Source organism: Ischnura elegans, chromosome 5, assembly GCF_921293095.1.
Source record: "Ischnura elegans chromosome 5, ioIscEleg1.1, whole genome shotgun sequence".
NCBI lineage: Eukaryota > Metazoa > Arthropoda > Insecta > Odonata > Coenagrionidae > Ischnura > Ischnura elegans.
In genome coordinates this window covers 51,317,084-51,339,525 of record NC_060250.1, presented here as the reverse complement: position 1 = coordinate 51,339,525, position 22,442 = coordinate 51,317,084, and the positions used below count along the sequence as shown (strand labels likewise).

The 22,442-nt window shown below is 40.4% G+C and overlaps 1 protein-coding gene and 1 non-coding gene across 4 annotated transcripts in view; one reads left to right on the top strand and one right to left on the bottom strand.

Moving 5' to 3' along the window:
* LOC124158877 (G protein-coupled receptor kinase 1) overlaps window positions 1-22,442 on the bottom strand; it is an 801,258-nt gene that overhangs the window by 637,398 nt on the left and 141,418 nt on the right. The window lies entirely within an intron of this gene.
* On the top strand, window positions 1,186-1,258 carry Trnak-cuu. The gene has a single exon. It is a non-coding gene; the product is annotated as a tRNA-Lys (tRNA).

Below are 22,442 nucleotides of genomic sequence, written 5' to 3'. Positions count from 1 at the left end.
ATGCAAAAATAAAGTTTAAATTTGTTAACTAGTGCTATTACTACTAGCTCGTTGCCAAAGGATGAGGAATTCAAAACATCCCACTAAATCAGGATTGACTAACTTTTCCGGGGAATGTCATTATTTGGCCAGGAGGACGTTGAACGAGGTCGATGCGATGGAGAATCTCGAACGTGGGAGGAGTTTTTGGGGGGGGGGGTCACACAATTTCGAAGGGGGAAAATGCGACCTGCGGGTTTTGGGAAGTTATCTCCTGTCCGGGAGACCGGGGGAGTGTGTTGGGGGTGCCGCATACGTCGGTGTGCATGAATATAATTTTTCCCGACCCTTCCCCATGGCGGAGTTTGGAGCGGTGGCACACGGGCTGACGTTGCACACACAGCCGACGACGCCACGGGGTCTAGTGGAGAAGTTGGGAGGGAGGGACTCCTCTCAAGGATGCCAGATCAATATTTGATGCCACCTCGACTCAAGTTAATGTGGACCTAACCCTCTCCCGTCGCCCTGCACGACCATCCTGAACTTTCTGATGATATTCGACCAATGCTAACCAATATCTATCACGTCTTGTAATGAAATACGGAAAACAACTACAAATCCATTGATAAAGAGAATAGCTCGTCTTTCAGACTTTCTTATCGTTTCATCTCATCACTTAGTAAGGCCTTTAAATGTAACCAAAAATTAATTAATAATTTGAAGTATGGCACACTATCGATGGAATCGAATGTTGATATAAAACTTTTAAAAAATCTTTAAATAAAAAAAACGTGGTAGCTTTGAGGTACTTTTCATAATTTTAATAGCAGGAAATAGCTGGATCTTGCGGAAAGCGGGAAAGATAAGAGGAATACCTTGGAATGTGAAACCATCACACTCTGAGGTAGGCACAACCCTAACTAATCCAGCTTAAACCTCGGGACTCAGTCAACGAGTGAGTGAATAATCTATACGATGACAATCTGAAAGATTAACTGAGCAATAAGACTTCTCGACCACGACATATCTAATGAGATAACGTGTATTCGAAAAAACTAGGTCTTCTGCGCTGAAACTTCCTCGGTATATCCGTTAAAACTTGGCAGAAGCCGTACAACGACCGAGTCAAACTTTTCGTTCCCCTATGGGCGACCCGATGATGGAAATAAAAATAACCTCCGCCTCTAGAGCCTCATACAACTAACTGCCCGGCTAGCTCAGTCGGTAGAGCACGAGACTCTTAATCTCGGGGTCGTGGGTTCGAGCCCCACGTTGGGCGAAATTTTTTTCTCAAGCGAGACCAACTCTCTTTTCAAATTACGCAGTGAAGATCAGATCCAAGCGTGAAAATGACGTGCATGACTACTATTTGGAGAATGTCACCAAAATTTGCCCAGTTGGCAAATAAACCAGAATTCCACATAATTTAACTTTCATCGATCATTTACATCCTATCTGATCCGATTCACCAATTGATCCACCATGATCATGTGCGATTGCCAGATATATCAAAGAGGACGTTTTTTAAAGACAAATATTCTTGATTTACAACTTAACAAACTGTCTCCGTATGAATGAAATAGTTAAAAGCGGAACATGGAGTTGTTATAAAAATTACAGGCATAGAATCTAGAGTGAAGGTTTTCAAAAAAATCATTTCCCTGTTCACAATAGTGACCACAAAATACAGCGAATTTAAACCGGGAGTTTATTCAGGCTGCATAGCGAAGTAGGTAATTTCCTATCCAAATAATACAAAAAAATTTCCAGAAGTACTAATAAATCGATGTTCAAAACTTTTTACCTAATCCTTTGTCGCGATATTTACTCTGGGGCTAGCAACCTGCTTTTGAGGCGGAATAGATGGAGCTTCGTGTATTTAAAAACCTACCACAATATGAGAAAAAGCCATTAATTAAACTCCTAAAACTATTAAACACACGATGAAATGCGACCAGCCGGTCGAAACGTCGACGGTAATCGAGGAGATCATCCGGTGGAATACCCAAGAGCATATCATTCAGTTGACACGCCAGATCATTCTTAAAATCTTCTATTACCGTCGTTGGAACACACGGTTTATATCACCATTTTCGAGCGAGGCCTAGCCATCAGCGGCAGACTGCTGATCGAATAGTTCCGGCTTCAAAACCAAGAGGGACTTGTAGCTTCGCCTTCCCAGAATATGTGAAATTTACAAGCCCGTGCCTTAATCCGGCGTTGGCTCCACCCTAACCTAAAGCAGCAGCTTCATATCGAAAAGCCCTGGGTTCGAGTGAGTGCGATAGTGGAAAGAACTAACCCTCTTCCCTGAATGTGTGAAATTCTTAGGTCCATAGCTCAATCCGGGGCTAGCTCCACCCTCCAACCAAAACCAACCCTACGGTTGAATTACTAAGTGAGTGACATCAAAAATGTATACAATTTCAGCTCTATTCAGGAGTTAAACTCTGTGTTATTTTGTCCTGTAAACTTTAATGACGAAATATTCATCTGCCATAATAAACGAAATTTAGAGTAGAAAATTTTCACGTTTTTAATATGTTAAGTCTTGAAATTTAATTTCTCTCTGTAATTAATTTCTCCCTCCTCTTTTGTAATATTCGTGCTGGGGCCATACAACTCCCCTTTCCCAGCCAGCCTCTTTCAATCGACCGACGCACTTGACCTTCCCCGTTTTGTTTTCCCTGCCGTGGCACTCCAGAACAAATCCATTATGTATCAAGAGTTCCCCAATACCTCTGTGGTTCCTCTCCGCCGTTGTTTGCATAACGGAAGAAACCTTCCCTCTCCGGGGCGCCCTAGTAATTGGCTCGCCGTCACGGGCATTCCAGCGGCGATTTAAAAAGAGAGGAACAAGAGCAAAAGTGTTACTGTCCATCACTCGGCCAGCTCTCCCAAACAAATTCAACCCATTCCCGAAGGGTCGCTTACCTAACTCCCCGTATATCGCCTCACGTCTTCAAAGGATGAATCGGTTTTCATTCACAGCAATGCAGCGAGGAGCAGCCTTGTCAAAGGGGTGCTTTAAATTGCATCGCGGAGAGAATGCGGCAGGATTGAAGACAAAAAAATGTAAGCGGGAACAGGAAAAGAAATTATAATGACGAACTTAGCCATCGCAGAGTATTAGGGAGGTTATTTTGAATGAAGAAGAGCCATTTTCATGAAAGTATCCTAATAAGCTCTCCTCATTGCATGTCATTATCCCATGCAGAGAAAAAAAATTGGCTTTCCCAGCTAAATTTCTTGGATATTGCGTTTCAAAAATTTTCTTTTCGCAATGGTCTCTTATTAATGAGAATTTGGTAATCCATTAGCAATGAAATTTTACAAAGACAAATTAAGATAAACATTGCTATGTTTTTCGAATGCTTATTAAGAAGATGCAACACTCCCGATGACCGGTCGTATTTTTTTATCTTCTTTCGAGACAAATTACTTCTTCTAAATTTGATATGTCAAGGTGAAATTTTCAGAGAGCATACAGTACCTTATTGAATATATTTTACATATCTCATATACGAACATTCTACAAATGATAAACAAGGTATCATGTAGCCCACTAATTTAATAATAATAGTTTACTACACGTGTTTCCATTGTTACACAATCATCATCAGTAACTGATAGTATAATCGAAACACGCGTAGTAAGCTGTCAAATAAATTTAATGGGAAATACGATACCTTATTCATAATTCGATACGTTGTTCCGCGACATTTGTTCGAAAAAAAGTTGACATTTTACGAACATTCTTCGTCTGAGAAAGCACTTGAGACAAAACATTCAAATTTGATAAGAAGTCAATTGCTGACGAGATTAAAAAAAGCAAAATCTTAAAATTTTAATATGATAGCACGTATTTTAAACTATAAATGTGTTGTGAAAATATAACGTAGAGCGATAATAATAAATAAATAACGAAGTCATGATTATCACACATGCGCTGAGAGGAGAAAACCTCTTTAAAATGAACCACGAATTCGAATGGTAGGCATCAAAGAGAGCCTAGCAACTGAGAATCGCTGGACTCTCTGAAGACAAGTCATAACTGTTGCTCATATCTCCCTCAAATACCGCCCGGATAGGGAATAACCCGTCCTTTCCCATAACCTCAAAAGACGACACCCACGCCATCCCAACCCTCTCTCTCTCTCTCACACACACACTATCCCTCACTCACTGTATAAATAGCTATGGGTCGGAGTCGGGGAAGGGGTACGGAAGGGGAAGGGCTGGAGGGGAGGGTGTACACTTGGTAGGACGGGTGATTCGAGGGGGGGGCAGAGATTCTCGCTATGAGATGGACAAATGGGGATGGGGTTGAAGGATGTGTCGCGGGCTTGCAGCTGGAGAATTTCCGTGGATACCCCCAGTGCGAGCTTCACAGTGGGGGAGGAACGGTTGTAAACGGTAACTGGAGCAGAGGCGGACTTGTTAAACAGGGGCTCCGGCGGCAAAGAGGTCAAAAGGGCCCCAACCGGCAAATCTCCCACCTCACTCCTCCCCGTCAAAAAAAGGGAGAGGAGTCTTTCAGTTGAACATTTTCATGATAAACTAAACAATTAAATTAAGAATTCAAAGAGAGGCCTTTCAGTTCTTCAGATTTCGGAAAGTACATGTGAATGATTTTATTTCCGTCTGTCTTAAAAGATAGCAGTCTTTAGATACTCATGTATTTTAGTGAAAAAAATGGGAAAACCAAACCGAAAAATAGAGCTGGATGGTGCCCCATCCCCGACTAATATTGACCTGTCACATTAAGACACTGTAAAGCATCATTAGATTCAGCAGTTACGATAGATTATTATTAAAGTTTTCTACCGATTAAGGTAGGCTTGAATGGAGTATTTAAGAAGCATTCTATCTGCCTCCCTTTCCTTCATGTCCTTCCCTCTTCAATTCAAAGTAAGGTCCCTTTCATTCTATCTAAAAATCCTATTCTCTTCCTTCCTATCCCTCGTTTACCTAACATTCTACCCTCTATCCCTGTCTTCAACATCCCGCTAAGTACTCGCTCCATCTATACCTTCTGCCTCCTGCGTATCTCACCTAGAAGCTGACTCTCCTCATATACCATGTTCAGCACTTCGTAGTTCCTCCTCTCCGCCCACCTCACAGTAGAGAGAGCGGCAAACCCGAAAGGCCAAAATCGCCTAACGGAAATACTAACAAATTTTCCTTAACATACCAGAGAGACCTCGATCACGTCTCGTCATCGAGGATATGCTCTGCGTTTGCGTCCAACCATTCGAATAACCATTAGCAGTCCCCTAAGAAGTGAATAAAAGGGGGGGGGCACAGGTGGCCCGCCCCCACCCCACACGCCGGAAATGAGGATCCATATCCTTCACTGCAGCGTGAGGAGTAGGAGGTAAAGTCGGAACGCAAGCACACGCTGAAGCATTAGGACCTTTCGCTCGGACGGCCACACAACCACAACGCCTCACATTTTAGGCGAAATCGAACGTTAGAGAACGGTGGAAACTTAATTAGTCCGTGGTGAACTCTCTAGGTCTCGCCCCGACGCGACGCACTCCTATTCTGATAGAGATTTTTCAAAACATAAGAGCACATCCAAGGGAGGACTTCTAATTTGATTAACTCCTCAATTGTGGTGCATGAAAATACTCCGACACTATGAGCGAGACACGCTGACGGAGGCTTTACATTAATAAGTCATAAAAAGCCACTTGATTCATAATAAGGACTGCAATCACTACCAAAATATTTATCACCAAACCCCAAAAAATTTAATAAAAAATCCATGGTTGGGAAAAATCCATGGTTGGATGAAACTTGGCACATTACTTCCTTGAATGAATCTTAGCAGTTTTGCCCAAAGAAGCCCACTCTGTAAGTAATGGGTGGGGAGGATGAAAAAAGGGGAGTTGGAATGGTTAATAAATATTTATAAAAAATTCATATTTTTATCCCAGATTGAAATTAGTACCCACTTGAAATTTTCTACGATTATAAAATTCATTACAAAATAATAATGAATTTCATAATCAAGGAAAATTGCAAGTATTAATTGCAATATGGAATAATCCCACACAAAATCACGCTTGAATACTCGGAATTTATTTTATCCCTGACTCGTGCAACGTGTCGTTTCAATATGAATCATTTCCGGTGATGACTATGGAGGGGTTAAAAATTCACAATGATCACCAAAATTAGCAAAAATGGCGTCAAATTAAATACAGCAGCCATTTTGGCAATCAATTGTTTTAATGCTTATATAAGTGTACTTGGCTGTCTCATAGTCTCCCGTGGAGTTCTAGATTCGTTGATCTCTCCATCTTTCGGGTTTTCGCCGCGATGTTAGTACGACGGTTGTACCAAAAGTACGGCTCCCATAATTCTTACAAATAGAAAACTGTGTTAATTGTTATTAATTTTCACATAGTTGAAAACCTTACACTTTTGTCTATTTTTCAATGTAGTCTCCATTTCTTTCGACACACTTTTGAAGGCGGTGCTCCAGCTTTTCTATCCCTAAGTTGAAGAAGTCTCCCGCCAACCCGTAGAGGAAGCGTGTAACCTCTGCTAGGACTTCATCGTCGCTCTTGAAGCGTTTGCCACCTAAGAGCTTTGTTTCGGGGATGTAATGAAAAACCCACGCTTCATTTCCAGTGACGATAGAGTCCAACAACTTCTTCCTGACTCCCCTCACATCTAGGATTTGATCGTTGGATTATTCTTCCTCATAGAATACTCCTCTAAAATCGCTGGCACAGAAATGGTTTTCCAGGTTTCGCTGATGGTGGGACCACGCCCGCCTTTGTGACGGTGCGAGATTCCTCGTCCCATTCCTTCCTTCCCTATCCCGTCCCAGGAGACGTCGTCAGGCTCCCATCGCGGCGGCGCCTCCCTCCTATTTCCTTACTGTCCTTCCCCTTCTGCGGTGTAGAGGTAAAAAGCATCGCGCTAATAGGCCCTGCCCCAAGGAGTGTATCCTTGCAAGCCCGTCCTAGGATTTCGTATCCACTGTCTCCCCATCACATTATTGAAGAAATTTGCGAGCACAGTCCACTCCGTTCTTCATCGTGAACTTCCGTGCGAACCTTAGCACAAGCAATATGGTGACAACAATTTCACGGTGACTCCACCACGCGTCTTCAGGTCGAAGTGAAGACTCCTGGTGAAACTGATATCACCCTATGACAAACAACGCGGCGAAAACCCAAAACATGGAGAGATAAACGAAGTGTACTTATTTTTTTTTTGGGTCACTAAATACGTTCATAAGGTCAACACATATTCTGTAAGAGCTTTTTGGGTCGTTTCACCATATTGTGGAGAGGGAAATGGGGGAATTAATTCTGCCGGTGTACAGGGTGTTGTATGTTAACGGATAGGGTTCCAGCTATTTCAACGCATTAACAAGGCGCCGGCAAAGGCCTTTACCTTGTGTTCCTGGGGGTGGAAAGGAATTAAATGCTCGGATTTGGCATTCTCCCGCCCCTCTTGTGCAGAAGTGAAGGATCATGCGGAACCAACCGTTGGTGGTCTCGGCTCACGCCGGTGGAAACCGACGACGCCATTGAAATTCTCGGGAGTGGAAGACATTCAGAGGAGGGGATTTTGGCTCTGTGGACCGAAGGCCCTTTTATCAGGCGAGCGACTCAATTTCGGTCGCTCTCGGCACCTCAAGGCTTTCGAATCGACCGATAAAGTCGGTTGCGTAACTTATTTATGGGCGAAGGAACCCAGGTGAGGCAGAAAAATAATGCCATTAACCACGAAAAACAATTCTTGCTTTTTTTCATACCTTCTACCACGAACACTGCACTCCTAAGATAACTTGCTTATACACAACGACGCACAACCGACAAAATATATAAAAATAAAATTTTTATAATAAAAGTAAAACTTTGCCCGCCTTAGTGACGGAGGAGTTAAGTTATCGCCGGCCAAACAAAAGGTCGCGGGTTCGAGTCCAGCATGGATAGGTTTCCCCCACACAGAGCATGGTCGTTCATGGCTTAATTGTTAACTCATTGAAAACTCCGATCTAAAAAGCCAATATTTGCTGTTTTCGGTGGCATGGGAATAAATAAAAAAATAAAATAGAAGTGTAAAAATATTTATAACGATGAAGCGATGTGAAAATACTTAAGTGAAAATAGTGAAGAACAAGATAAACTCCGATGAGTTATCCGGATATCTGAAGAATAATCGGTGCATTATGAGCGAATTTATTTTAATATAATAATAATGGAATAACATAACTATTCCACTCACATAAAATTACAGAACACCCTTTACAAAAGCATTTGAATATATAGGTATCCCATGTGAACCTGTTTTTGGGCTATCATCACACATTGCTCCATCAGAACTGGTACAATCAATATGTGATACAAATTTTCTTTGGTTCAACGCAGAATATTTTTATTTTCTTCTCGTTTATACATTCAGTTTCAAAAATCCAGTAATTATTCATACATAGAAAACTAGTAAAAATAAAAACTGCTTTCAGAAACACAAATTCATTACATACGCAAATAAGCTCTTATAATTTTTTTTTTTTTTTAAACCAGCCTTTATATTTAGATTACAGGGGATGAGCAACGTTTATATATGACACAAAGCAAAAAAACTCAGTGACCCCGAAAAACCAAAAGTGACGTATTAAAAAAGTCACTATATTTATTAAATTTTCAGTGAATGGTAAGCCCCCTATGTTTCAAAATGCCACCCCTATGCTTTTAAATGCCTACTATGTGGATATGCCTAAAGTGGATAACTTTTACTGTGGTCGCAAAACACGAAAATCGACCATTTGGAACTTCTTAGATCAAAAACATGTTTTGGGGGGCTATAGGTTGACTGGGGGGGTGGTTAAAGGGGGGTTGGAGAGAAAAAGTTATATTTTCATGTATTGTCATCGGAAATGAAGAAGTGTGCAAAATTTCAGCGTTTTTGCTTCACAGGAAGTGAGTCAAATTTGAGTTACAAGATTTGTACCAGACAAACAGACAGGTTGGTGAGTTGATATAAAGGCTGGAAAAATACTTGAAATTACGAGCATTTTTTGTTATCTTTCTTAGAAAAAAAACTCCATTTCCTCATAGTGTACAATCCATTTTGACCCCAAATTCTCCCCAAAATCTTTCTTCCTCCTTCGGCGCATATGCTCTATTAAGAAAAACTATAATATATGCTATACTAACATAATATAGTGCAGACAGGTTATAGTATATAGTAACAGAAAGCTATGAAGAGGCGATACGGTTTTTCAGAGAGATTCAATTCACACGAGTAGCCGAAGTTTACTCGTGAGGATATCTCTGCAGTAAACCTAGGACTTGTAGTACTTGCTCTCAAGCCGTATAATGTTAATTCACCTGCTCGACACACACACATTACTTCTCGCCACCGACAATGCTAATTCTTCGAAATCATGACGCAGAAAGCCGTGTACGTTGAAAATAAATAAAAACAACCCAGCTCAACGGGACACCAGCAAATTATTCAGGCTTGGATGATCCCTTTAACCTTTACGAAAAGACAAGAGCCGCTGGGGACGGAATAATTAGCATTAGGGGGTACGACAGGGGGAATATTTCGAGCGCGAGCCATTCGCAGGCAAGGAATACAGACTTGAAAAACATTATCCACTCTTAATTCGAAAGAATTCCGGGGCTGTATACAGAAGGGGGTTGCACAAGCCGGCGCGAACCTGAATACAAACTCTTGAACAAGTGCTCTGGATATCCGGTGAGGAGGTAGTAAAGGAACGAAAGACAAGAGTTGTGAATAGGAATAAAAAATAAAATGTATAGTGGTAACGGAGCAGGCGATATAGACAAGTGGTGACCATCTAGAAATGTTATATCATTACCACTATAGTGAGCCTTGATTATCATCTATTTCATTTTGCGCGAGTACCGAGGACTCCACATGGTCCTCAAAACACAAATTACTCCGGCTAATTTGACCCTCCCTTACTTACTAATATTTTTGAAAATTGAATGAGGAAATAAAATACAGAAGCTACCTTTCAATGCTATGAGTTTAATAAGAAAGAAATCCGTGAACTCCAAAATACACAAGTCCACTGATAAGGATGTATAAGGAGTCCACATTAAGGATGAATAAAATTCATATGAGTCACGGCTTTCCGGCGTTCCTCCGCGTTGCGTTGTCCATGGGTAACGACAGTTTCTACAGCCATTCTGCTGGCGTCTTCAGGTCAAAAGTAGCGATGCATACCACGCATAAATTGTTGCGATTCAGGAGCGATGTAGCTGTCCCGGTGAACCATGTTCACTCTAACCAGCCCGTTGACAATTGATTAATATTGTGCGCAAGTGTTTATAAATTTGGCCGACCTATATATAAGTACTTTGGGGATCGGAAGTCGGTTCTGATTGGTTGGTTCTGAGGTGGGCTCTGATTGGTCATTGGTGAAGACCCTTTTCCATGCGTGTAGCCGTCTTCTGTGTTGCAGTTCTCAGGATTCTTAGTTATCTCTATAGCCTCTCGGATTAGCCTAGGATAGTAGCGGCTTTCATTACACAGGACTTAAGGCTTATCGAAGTCCACCGTGTGGCCAGGTTCCGACCACACGGGCTCGGAGACGGCGGAAAGGCGGAACCGCTTCTCCTCCGTGCCACGTTCATGTTCCCTTATCCTGGTTTTCAATGATCGTCCGGTCTGTCCTATTGTAACATTTACCACAGGAGCAAACGCCGCGGAAACTTTAGATCCGACGTGAATAAAATTCAATAACGTAAGTTTAGTGGTATTCCATCCAATGTAATTTCTATTACTTAAAAAAAAGAAGTGGTACAAGTAATACATATTCGTCCGAGAAACCTTGAGAATGAATAGTTTTCTTAATGCTGCTGTGGCTAATGCTTCGATTTCACTCTACGTATCTTATTCTGTAGCATGACTTACTTATATTTCACTACGGAAAAGTTCACGTGATGGCTTTAGCACACTTCAAAATGTACAGAGAAAGTGGTGAGTTTCGAAACATCACTTAGTGGAATTTTGCCGTTCTCTAATTAACGACTTCAAATATGGTTAGCATGAGTAAACAACTTAGCGACATATTACACAACGCAAACCCAACAGAAAAAAATTCTTGGAATTCCATCTTTCACAAATCAACGTTCGAAATTATAATGACTAGCTCAAGCTATCAGAATTCTACTCATACAAGGATTCACCACGAACAGAAACCGAATAGCAATACTATACCAGTTTAACGTGATTAAATAGAGTAAAGGTAGCTTTGCTAACACACAGGCTACCTCAAATTTAGCTCCTCTACTGAGATCAATTTAAATTACCCCGATCAGTCTAACTCCACAGCTCATTGGAATGTCTTTCCACTACGACATGTTACGTCACTCAAGTGAAATAGAACACTTACTCACAATATTAAGTCTGAACAAGGAATACAAAAGGTACGCGAAAAGTCGTCACGATAGTCTTTTTAGTGTAACTGACCCCTTAGATAAACTCGGATGGGAATCCCTGTCAGACCGTTAATTGAAAAATAGACAAAACCTATCAGATAAATTCAAGAGCAGTGTATTTTCTGACGAAGTTAGCCATATCTTACGAACGCCAACATACTACGGTAGATCAGATCATACAAATAAACTAAGAGAGATAAACTACAGAGCAGACAGATTCAGAATGTCTTTTTTTCCACGATCAATAATAGACTATAACGGCAGCGTTAGAACTCACAAATAGATTAGATGACTTGTATTGTAGTTTACTATCTTATGTATTCCCTGATGCATACTTCTGAATTTTCTTTTTATTTCTAACAGCATGTTTTGTTTGTTCTTGCTTTATTGAAACCAAAACTTAATGAGTAATTGGCAAGTTTTGCCTCAGCATGAATGTGGTAGTGTAATTTGTAAGCGCCTATGCGTAACGTTTTTTGGACCGTGTGGTGTGCATGTGGGAATCCTATTGTATGCTGCATGCTGGTGATTGGTCAACCCCTGCCATACATCCTAGAGATGGCTCGCAGGGTATTATGGATATTTAGATGCACTAATATTTTCGAACGTAAAGTCACTAACAGCTCTATTCTCATCACGAGGTATACTTAAAGAGTTAATATTACACAAAATTTAAATTTTCATCAATATAAGCATATTTATTCATTTTTATCTCAAACATATCCTAGCAATTCGATTTTTCATTGCTAAAATATTATCTGTGTTACAACACTTCTTATTATAACACTTTGACTGGGGATTCTAAATCCCAAAAACTTGCCCTCATTTTTATTAAAACAATTTTTTTGTGTTTAACCTACGATATCGTCGCAGTCAGCGAACCAAACCCATCAGACACGTCACGTGATATCAAATGTTGCCATTTAAATCTTGGCCGCCAGCGCAGGAGCCGAAAATCGTTATTGTTTATCTTTATGTAGTGATTCGCCAAATTAAGCCATTGTGCTCGTGGGCGCGACCCTGAGTCTCTTGAGGGACTGAAAACTCGTTTGGAATTCAGACAAAAACACCACCCCAGATAGTAAGACGCCTCAGCGTCGCTTGAAGAGAGGGAAAGATGGAGGGGTGATCAAGGGTTTGAGGTAGGGGTGGTGAAGGGATCCGCGGATGTATATCTGACGAAGAGGGAGAACGAAGAGCCGTGTCTTTCACTTGTGAATCATTCATTATGAATGATTAATATAAAGATCCGAATGAATTGTATGAAGACATTCGTTATAAAAAGTTCATAATATAACTGTACGGGGAGCGTGGTAGCCTTGTGGATAGAGTACTGGGCTGCTCATCGGAGGGTTGATGCATGTGTCTTTATGACCAAAATCACTTTTGAGTATGTTTAGTTAATTTTCTGTTTTTAAGTTCATTTGTTGTTTGTTTTGTTTATTTGTGAGCATGTTTGTTTTTATTTTGATTTCTTTTATTTCTTTGTTTTGAGACGATGCTATGGTGATGAGAGATAAATAAGAGATTGTTAAGAGGAGAGCCATCTTGAAGTGGATGTAAAAAAAAGATTAAGAATAAAACAGAGTGTCAAGTGATATTTACCTTGAATTTAATCGCTGTGATACGTTAGGGTCTAGGGTTCAAATCCCGGTCGGAGCCTTCAGACGCCCCGAACAAACATCCTCAAGGTGCGAGGTGACCCAGAGTGAAGGGAACTCCCCGGCCGAGTGTTTCTCCCCGGGATCAAATGCATTTCGTTTCGTTAAAAAATTTCGCTCTTGGGAACAAAACTATTGAAATTTAACTGGTTTTGACTTTCGTTTACTAGTAGTTTCGTGCCATACCTACTCAGGACATGCGTTCAGATCAGAAACTATGAGAAAGCAAAGGATACTCGTACCGTAATAGTATTTGAGGTGAAACATTAAAAATTCTGAATAAAAGTAACCGAAGCAGGCGAAATAGAGTGGAATGAAATCTTGTAAGTATTAAAAGAACAGGGAGATTACCCTTTTCCACAGGTTTATTGAAAGTACGACGCGTTACGACCGTTAGTTCATTATCTAAAACAATGGTATTTGATATCAAGTACAAATGTAATTGATGATGGCCTAAAGGTCGATACGCGTCGTACTTTCAATAAACCTGTGGAAAAGTGCCATCTCTCAGTTCTTTTAATACTTAATTAAAATCCTATCAATACAATAAGTAACCGTTTTTAATGTTTATATTCTAAATGCATTTCTTAAAACTCAGCTCTAAAATCATTGATTTTTCCATCACTAAGGTGATTCACTCACGACATAACTTACAGCGCGCAGTCTTCGATGTACTTGTAGCTATTAGCAACCGTTAGGACATTATCAAGTACAATACTATTTGATATCAAGTACAAATGTAATTGATAATGACCTAAAGGTCGAAACGCGTCGTACTTTCAATAAACCTGTGAAAAAGTGCCATCTCTCAGTTCTTTTAATACTTAATTAAAATCCTATCAATACAATAAGTAACCGTTTTTAATGTTTATATTCTAAATGCATTTCTTAAAACTCAGCTCTAAAATCTGCGATTTTTCCATCACTACGGTGATTTACTATCGACATAACCTACTGCGCGCAGTCTTCGATGTACTTGTATCTCGTCGTATAACAACTTTGGATCACTCTTCGCAACGTTCATTATAATTCGCATAGTTCATGTCCCTCTGGCTCTTATTGGCTGAGAGCATTTCGAGCAACGATGCTCTTCTAGTTCGCACTTTTCATTTGGATCCAATTCAGTGTTCAAATGGCTCACGCGGTTCAGAGTGAACCTCGATTCTTTTCTTAACGATTTAAAAGAACGATTCATGCACCAGAAGCAAAGCACATTACTCGGCTCGCCAAAGCGAAGCCCGCCTCAATTGGATGAAGGAAAAGGGAGAGGGAGCGAGATGCGAGGATGGAAAAGAGAGAAACAGAGGAGCGACGAAAAGCGAGCGAGCCAGAAAATTAGGAATTAATGAGCGAGAGGCTGAGAAAGAAAGAAAAAAAAAGTCACCGAGGCTATTTCCTCCATCCCTCTGACTTAATATACACGCGTCTCATACATACACACATTCTACATTTTATTTTATTTTTGTAAATTTTTGATTCGCGAATTTCGGGAGCCGAGGCGCCATTTTGTTTCGCGCCCGCAAGAACCAACCCTCAATCTACAGAGACCTCTCTCCCGTCGTCAATTAAAATGGAAATGACGAGGAGGAGGGGAGGGTTTGGGGTGGAGAAGAGAATTAAGGGGCTGTGTTAGGGCTCAAAATTATCACTCCCCGTCATCTCCCTCGATACGAAGGCGTGATTAGTGAGCCAAACATTATGCCCTCGCGCAGAGGCGTGCCCCGATAAAGTTCACGCTCTGGGATATTCCACAGTGGTTGAGGTTGGGACCTAGGGCGCGTGATGTCATAATCTTTTCCCTTTCGATCAATCACCATCATAGATCATCAAAATCAATCATGATCAAAATAATTTTAAGAAAGATTTGACAAAACTCTTCGCTCAAGTCTCCAATTGACTATCCTCTTCATATTTCCGTTAGTACTGTATTCAATACCTTAGATATGTTTGTCCAAATAAACCAATGTCAGGCCTTAACGCTTTAAAAACCAAATTAACTCACCAAATGTTTTTTTTTGCACATCCTATTTATTTTACAATTAATTAAGATATATTATGAAAAAAAACGAAAAAAAAAAAATTTTTAATGCAATTTCAAGCATGTTCCCAAATGGGAACACGCCACAACATTTTATTATTGCTTGAAAAATAAATGTACACATGACCAATAAACTAAGTTAAAAAATACAATATATACTGATCTTTTGAATATATAAGCATTTGTTCCTGACGAGCGAGTGTAGAGAAAAATATCGATCAAAGCGCAGGCTCACTACAGGGGTAATGAAAATAACCTATTTTGATAAGGTATAATTAACATTTAATGTATACACAAGTCATGCGATTCACTTTCAAAAATAATTCCATTGTTCATTTACATAATAAAATCTTTAAAAGCAATCACAGACACGAAATTTGATTTTCATGAATTTTTATGAATCTTTTCCCAAATGGGTACATTGGGCTGTCAACGGTTGATTTTCTATACTTCTCATTAACTCTAATTCAGGAAACTCCTAATAGAAGTTAATTGGATTAAATGTTTTTAAATACATTGACTTGAATCCGGAAGCTTGGTAGCCTAGTGAGTAAAGCGTTTGGTTGCTCACCAAAGGGCTTATAACACCCCTTCTGAAAAAGCGAACAACTACCAAACAACTGAGCCAACGAAAAAATCCTTCATTCCAATCAAACTAAATAAGAAACTAAAGTACCAAATATCCACCATCAAAAATAAAATTAAACAAAAAAATTAAAAAATCATCACAAAAGAGAAAAATTACGGAGTCTTGAGCATTGCACGAGAGCAATAGCATAGAAAAAATATGAAATTTTAAAATGGGAAACAAGTCGCTTCCGAAACGTCGGCCTATACGACTTAGTTAACCTGGTTGAAAAACCGAGAAGAATTCATCAATAGCAAACTTGACTATAACAACTTTCTAGTCTCAACTAAAAAGAGGGTAAGTGGACAAAGAAATTTTTTCAACGCCAATCATGAACTCGAATTTTAAACAGCGGATCATCAAATGGTCAGCCCAATTTTTCGACACCATAGATTTAGCATATTGTGAGCCTAGTATTCTAGAACCACAAAAACTTCACATCAACGCATTTCACCTGCATATAGGTGGAACAACTTTTTCTCGAAACCAAAGCGGACCCAATTAGAACCTTGTCGAGCCAAAAAAAAATAAATAAAATCCGAAAACTCAAGAGGTGGTTTCCAGGGTTCCATGCGAATACCGAAAGGGCTCCTGGGAGTTATGAATAACCATATCTGCCTCTCAGAGCCTGGGCCCCGCCGGTGCGCAAGTGTGAGGCTCTTAAGAAAAATTTTGGAGCTTTATGCGAAGCGGAAATTCAAATTTTTATTTCCCTCCAACCTCCAGCTTCCCTCATTTGCACCTGATTAATGAGAATTCGGACTCCTGCCTCGGAGGTGAAAACTAAAGAGAGTCGGGAGAATGGCAAAGGTCGAAAGAGACCAACGGAAGTCGGGGATTATAAATATGAGCGTCGAAAGGCGTTCTCACGAATCGTTTGCCCGAATTTTTTCATCAGTCATTTTTACAGGTCTTTCACTGCATTATTTAAACCTGTAAAATGTTCGCAAAACCGCAGCCTGGGGTCGAAGGTAATTCAGATGTAGTATGCGCGCGGAATCCAATCAGGGTGTAATAAACACCATGCCTTGGAGAATAAGAGATACAGGCCGAAGTTTAAGCTCAATCATGAACAGAAATTTATAACGGCTATTTATTCATAGCTTAGTAACCAGCTCAGTTCATAGTGCATAGCTTTACAGCAATATTTTATCCGGAACCTGTAAAATGCAAAAAATCCGCGGCCTAGGTTTGGAAGAAGTTAAGAATTAGCGGTATGCGCGTAATCCAATCACGGTTAAATAAACGGCATGACTAGGAGGATATAAGAGATAAAACCCGAATACAGTTAAAGCTCCATAAGAACTTCATCGCGACTATTTATTCAAAGCTCAGTAACCACAATAAACCCACATAATCGAATAAAAACAGGAAGAGGAAAAACTCGAGCATTTCAGGACTGGGAAAATAATTCATCAGTAATATTAACGGTTCGACCTCCAATCGACAGCAAGATTACGCTTTGCATTTGAGCCCAAACAATGTTCAGTCGAATATGCCGAATATATGCAGGCCGGGCCCTTCACAAAGTGAAGACTTATAATCGCCATTTTTAACTATCTGGAATATCAAATAATACAATTATGAGGAGCCCGTTTTCCCTGGGTATTTCATGCGGATGACGTTATTTGAGCAGCTAACAGAAATAGCAATTCATATTTCTTCCGGCATTAACACATTCAGCCTGGTTTAAACGCAGTGGCAGATTCAGGATAGGGAAAAGGAGAGGCTATATAAGCGGGGGGTAACCTACCAGCAGTAGTGAGGGTCCGAACAAAATTTCCATCCTATCTAGAGTAAATTCGATACCCAAGGAGGGAGCTATAGCCCACACCACTGCTAGTAGGTTACCCCCCGCTTAGCCACCCCTTGTCCCTATCCTGAATCCGCCAATGCGTTTAAACCAGGCTTAATGTGTTAATTACGGAAAAAGATGAATTGCTATTTCTGTTTAGCTGCTTTAATAACGTGATCCGCATGAAATGCCTAGCCTTTCTATCGATCTGCTACAGGAATATAACATGCCAAAATCGTGTAAAACAGGCCTTACGTTAGGATCTAATTTGTATTTCAATTCGTTAAAGTAGGTACATATATAGGAAAATATAACTAAACACTTTTGTACAAAGTAGCAGCCATCAAAAGTTTCAAATGTATCTATTGTGTGTTTCGACCCAATAGGGGGGGGGGGCATAGCCCCCTCAAACCCCCCTCCCCCATATATCCGCAACTTTTGAAACGTACAATTAGACTGCCAAGCAGTAGCTCCGAAGCGATCTCTCGCTACCACAATATACAAAGAAGTGTGCCAGTAGTGATAACATGCTCCATGGTGGCAGAGGTAGAAAAACAACATAAGAGATGGCAGTCAAAGGGAAATACTTTTCTCTACTTCATGAGAAAAAAAATTGGATTTCCACTGATCTAATGTTACATGAAAATAAATATATTGAAAAAATAATCTGAAATTATATTCTTTGTCTGTGAAGTTAAATCAACATTTTCCGATAGCGATATATACACAGCCGTCGACTCTTACTGTTAGATCGCTAAAAAGTTAAACGGCTTCAACATGGCTAATATATCAAATGGACATATCAATCGATTCATATTCTCTTCGAAGCGGCTGTCCACACCTACGAGTCGAATGCTGCAGAGATTCGCGAGTAAACTCAGCCATTGGATACCAATTCTGGGTCTAGAGTCGCTTAATCGAATCGACCTGACTCCGCATCGAATTCTTAGTAGTCATTAACACTATCGGACATTAAGGAAGGAGGACGAGAGAAGACTGGAGGCGTTAGAGATGGTTTAGAAAGAGAATAAAGAAGGTAAATTGCGTATAGAGAAGGAACGACGAAGTGCTGGATATGGTGGGTGGAGAGAGGCGGCTTTTAGATGAGATACGGAGGAGTTAGAAGGTATGGATAATGCGAGTACTTCGCGGGGTGGGGATGTTGAAAGCAGTCTTAGAGGGTAGTATGTTGGGTAAACGAGGGAAAGGAAGGAAGAGAATAGGATTTTTTAGGTAGAATGAAAGGGAATAGGCCTTGTTGTGAATTGAAGAGGGAAGTACATGGAGGAAATGGAGGCTTCCAGAATGCTTCTTAAGTATTCCATGGAAACCAACCTCAATCGGTAGAATACTTTAATAATAATTACCATTACTTATGACGGACCGCTCTGGGGAAAGAATTTCAAGATGTCACCAAGGCTCTAAGTAGGAAACGAAAGAAGTGGCTGTAAAAGAAAACATAAACCCCAAAAACAAAGTCTTTCTCGGTTATAAAATGATCGACGCCGGGCGAATACTTCATGCGAGTGAGCATAAAAATTAGGAATTATCGCCGATCCGCACCTGTATACGCGATAAACTTAACGCGAAATTTCCTCCGCGACGATATTCGGGAGAAAAATGAAAGCAGCGAACGATTAAATTGGTCGAACGTGGTAGCACGTGCACGTAATTGACCAAGTAATGTCATTACCCAGGCGCACTAGTGCGGTCGATTGTGAACAGATTATGCCCTGAGGTACTGCGTCCGCACCAATTCCAATAGGCAATTAGGTTACCAACTCCGCACTTCATCGTCAATTACAACATCAAAATCACTTTAAGTAACATATTTTCTTTCCTGGGAAACTCTCCGGGTGCATGTATAAGGAATTTTTTTGGTTGTCATAAGGCATCAGATAATAAAAATGACTCTATTAGGATTTTGCTTTAGGCTGTACTTTCAAACATTTCCAGCTAAATCGATAATTTCCCCATCGAAAAAAATGCTACAAGCGCTTCAATGTAGTTATCTGGCATGATATTTCGCCTTTCGCGATTCTGTAAATAATTCCGCATTAAAATCCGTAAAAATTAAACCTTAAAATAAATTGGTGGACGACAACATAGTTTTTTATTCATCGACGTTTAAATGAACTTCCACAAAGTTGAGCCTCAGAAGATAGAGAACCATGATAGTCCTGATTTCATGCGCAATAGTAAGAACTTCCAATTTAAGGATGAGAAACTATTGATTTCTTTAATACAAATAAAAATCACACCAACCCGACCCTGACAGGGAAAAGGCACAGTGTGATGTTCGTAAAGGGGAAGTCATGCAGTGGAACGCGTGCTGTGTTTGTGTGAGTTGGGGTGCAGGGAAGATGGTCTCGCGAAAAGGAACGCATGCACTTGAGTGCAACAGCAGCAGCGGGACTCAAGTGGTGGTTGGAATGGGGGGGAGTGCACTCTGCAGTCGAGCGCCCTCATTCATCGCCGCTGGGGACGCGTGAAGGGGAAACAAAAGACGGACGCCATGCGCACTTTCAAGGCGAAGATGAAGAAGAAGGACCACAAAGAACCGAGATTTTTCTTCGTGGTTTTTCTATGTTCATAATTTCACAAAGCAACATTCCTACTGATCCCCGATACGGACATCCGTTAGTCACGGGAATTCTAGCGCGGGTTCCAGGCAAAAAATAGTCTGAATAATGAGCAGAAAACAATGACGTCACGGGAAATCCTACGAATTACCAGAGATGGTGAAAGTAAAGAAAAAATGCAATCGGGCTCAGTTATAATAACACTATCGAATTTTTAATTAATTAAAATTACAACTTACTCCTTTGAAAACGCAATAGGCGGTATTACAACAGGGTAGTTTCCTAATATTTTTATTGTCTAAATCGAAAGATTATTACTACCGAAGTACATATTTCACGCTTTTACATTTTCAAATGACGATACCTATTTTTCACGATTAAATGAAAAGTGAAAATTTACAAGCGCGCGAAAACGCGACGGCTAAGTATGAATGCTGGGAAAAGCCCGTGTGACGTCTGGCTGCTGCTGTGTGAGGCCACCTGGGTGCGAGGTATTAAATAAAATGTCGAAAGGCTGGAAAACTGTTTTCATGGTAACTGCGGAGTGCATTCAAAAAATATTTCCGTTGCCATAGCTCAGTAACTAAGGAATTGCGACACATCTACAGGACAAAAAATGCTTGAAATTGTCTCCCCTGCCACCGAATTAAATATTGCACATTCCTCCTCAAACACTTCAGTTGCACGAATTTCCCAGTCATTTTACGCAAAAAGCTTATCCGTGCTAATGTAATCACAAGTGAATCAATCTTTGTTGTGTGTCGTAAACTTGCGGATAGAAATGTCGTCTGTCCGAAGGAGTTGGCCTACGATGTCTTTAAGTCTCGTTACAATCCAAAAGCCGTCATTCAAGGATTACTTGTAGCAGCCTAGCAACGACTTAAGCTTAAATTAAAACAAAAAAATTTTATTTAAACAATGTTTTACATTTTCTGACTTAAGATATAAATTTACTTCACTAAAAAGTGTGCGATATGCAATATTTGCTATATGTATTCCAAAGAAGCGCGCAAATTACGTTCACTTTATTTTTCGAGATTTTTGCTTTTAAGAAAAAATATTTCTCATCATTTTTGAAGAATCAAAATGGGTGGAGTCGTAGAATTAAGTAATTGATTTTTAAAATCTTAGCTTTTACTCCGTAGACTTATTTATAAACCCAACGCATCTTATAATGGAATAATATCGTGTGAAATTTGAGTTTACAAAGAAATTAAGTTAAACAAAAAGGGAGTAATCCATATATTTTTTAAAAATCCAAATTATAAAATTATCGGCTGAAAAAAATTGGCAATCTATACCCACCAACTTCATCGCCAATTTTTTATCATGAGCTTCGAAATGTATTGGCAGTAAAAAAATACTCAGAGCCATGCATGGAACGGCGACTTAATGACACGTTCTTCTTTACTTCCAGGAAAATATCCAATAAGAGGGGTAAAATTTTATAGGCGGCACACCTGAGAAATGTTACGATCCCTTTAATCACTCCCTAAACCGCGAACTCCACGAACGGATACAAAATTCCGAAATAAAAATTGAGGATCGCGGCCGAAATGACAGAATTAATTACTCCCAGGTCTCACCTTTACGCACGGTTCACGAATTAAATTTAGCATTCCCGAGGGCGATATGAAACGAACGCAGCTCACATATCAAAAGCTCGGGCCCTAGCGGGATACGACGCCTTCAGGTGTGTGCGCGTCTAACTGGGTCACGATATCACCTCACCTGGAAGCGACCGGAATGGCCAAGTCCGCGGCTAATGACCTCCGACCTCGGTAAAAACCCGCTGGGCCTCGGTGACGTAACCAGTTCCCGGCGCGCCCGGTGCGGATCGGATTCAGGTTGGCCCCTTGCATACATACGAAGAGGGGGAGAGTATAAGGTCTACCCCTGGGAGAATGCTCCCGATCCACAGTGACACGGATTAGCTCCGATTTTAAATCTAGGTGGTAGCGCACGACCGACTGAATCAATAGAAACGGTGAATAGAAACGAATGAGTCGTTCCGTCAATAAATTGCTGCCGGGTTTGCAGCGGGGTCAGGAGCCCTATACAGTAACTACGTCTCCTCTTTTCCGAGATTTCGGAATCGAACTTTCCGTTTACGTCTCCGATTTCGTTTCCGTAACTCGAAAGCGCTTATATATGCTATCCACTATGCTGAATTTACCGCATTATTGAAAAGAGTTAACGCCTTAAAAAGCATTAACGCTTTTCGCAAACTGGTTTCGCCCGTAACTTCATTAAATTCCTAACTCCGTAAATAATCATCTATTTCCCATAATTTTTCGTACTAATACCGTGCCAGA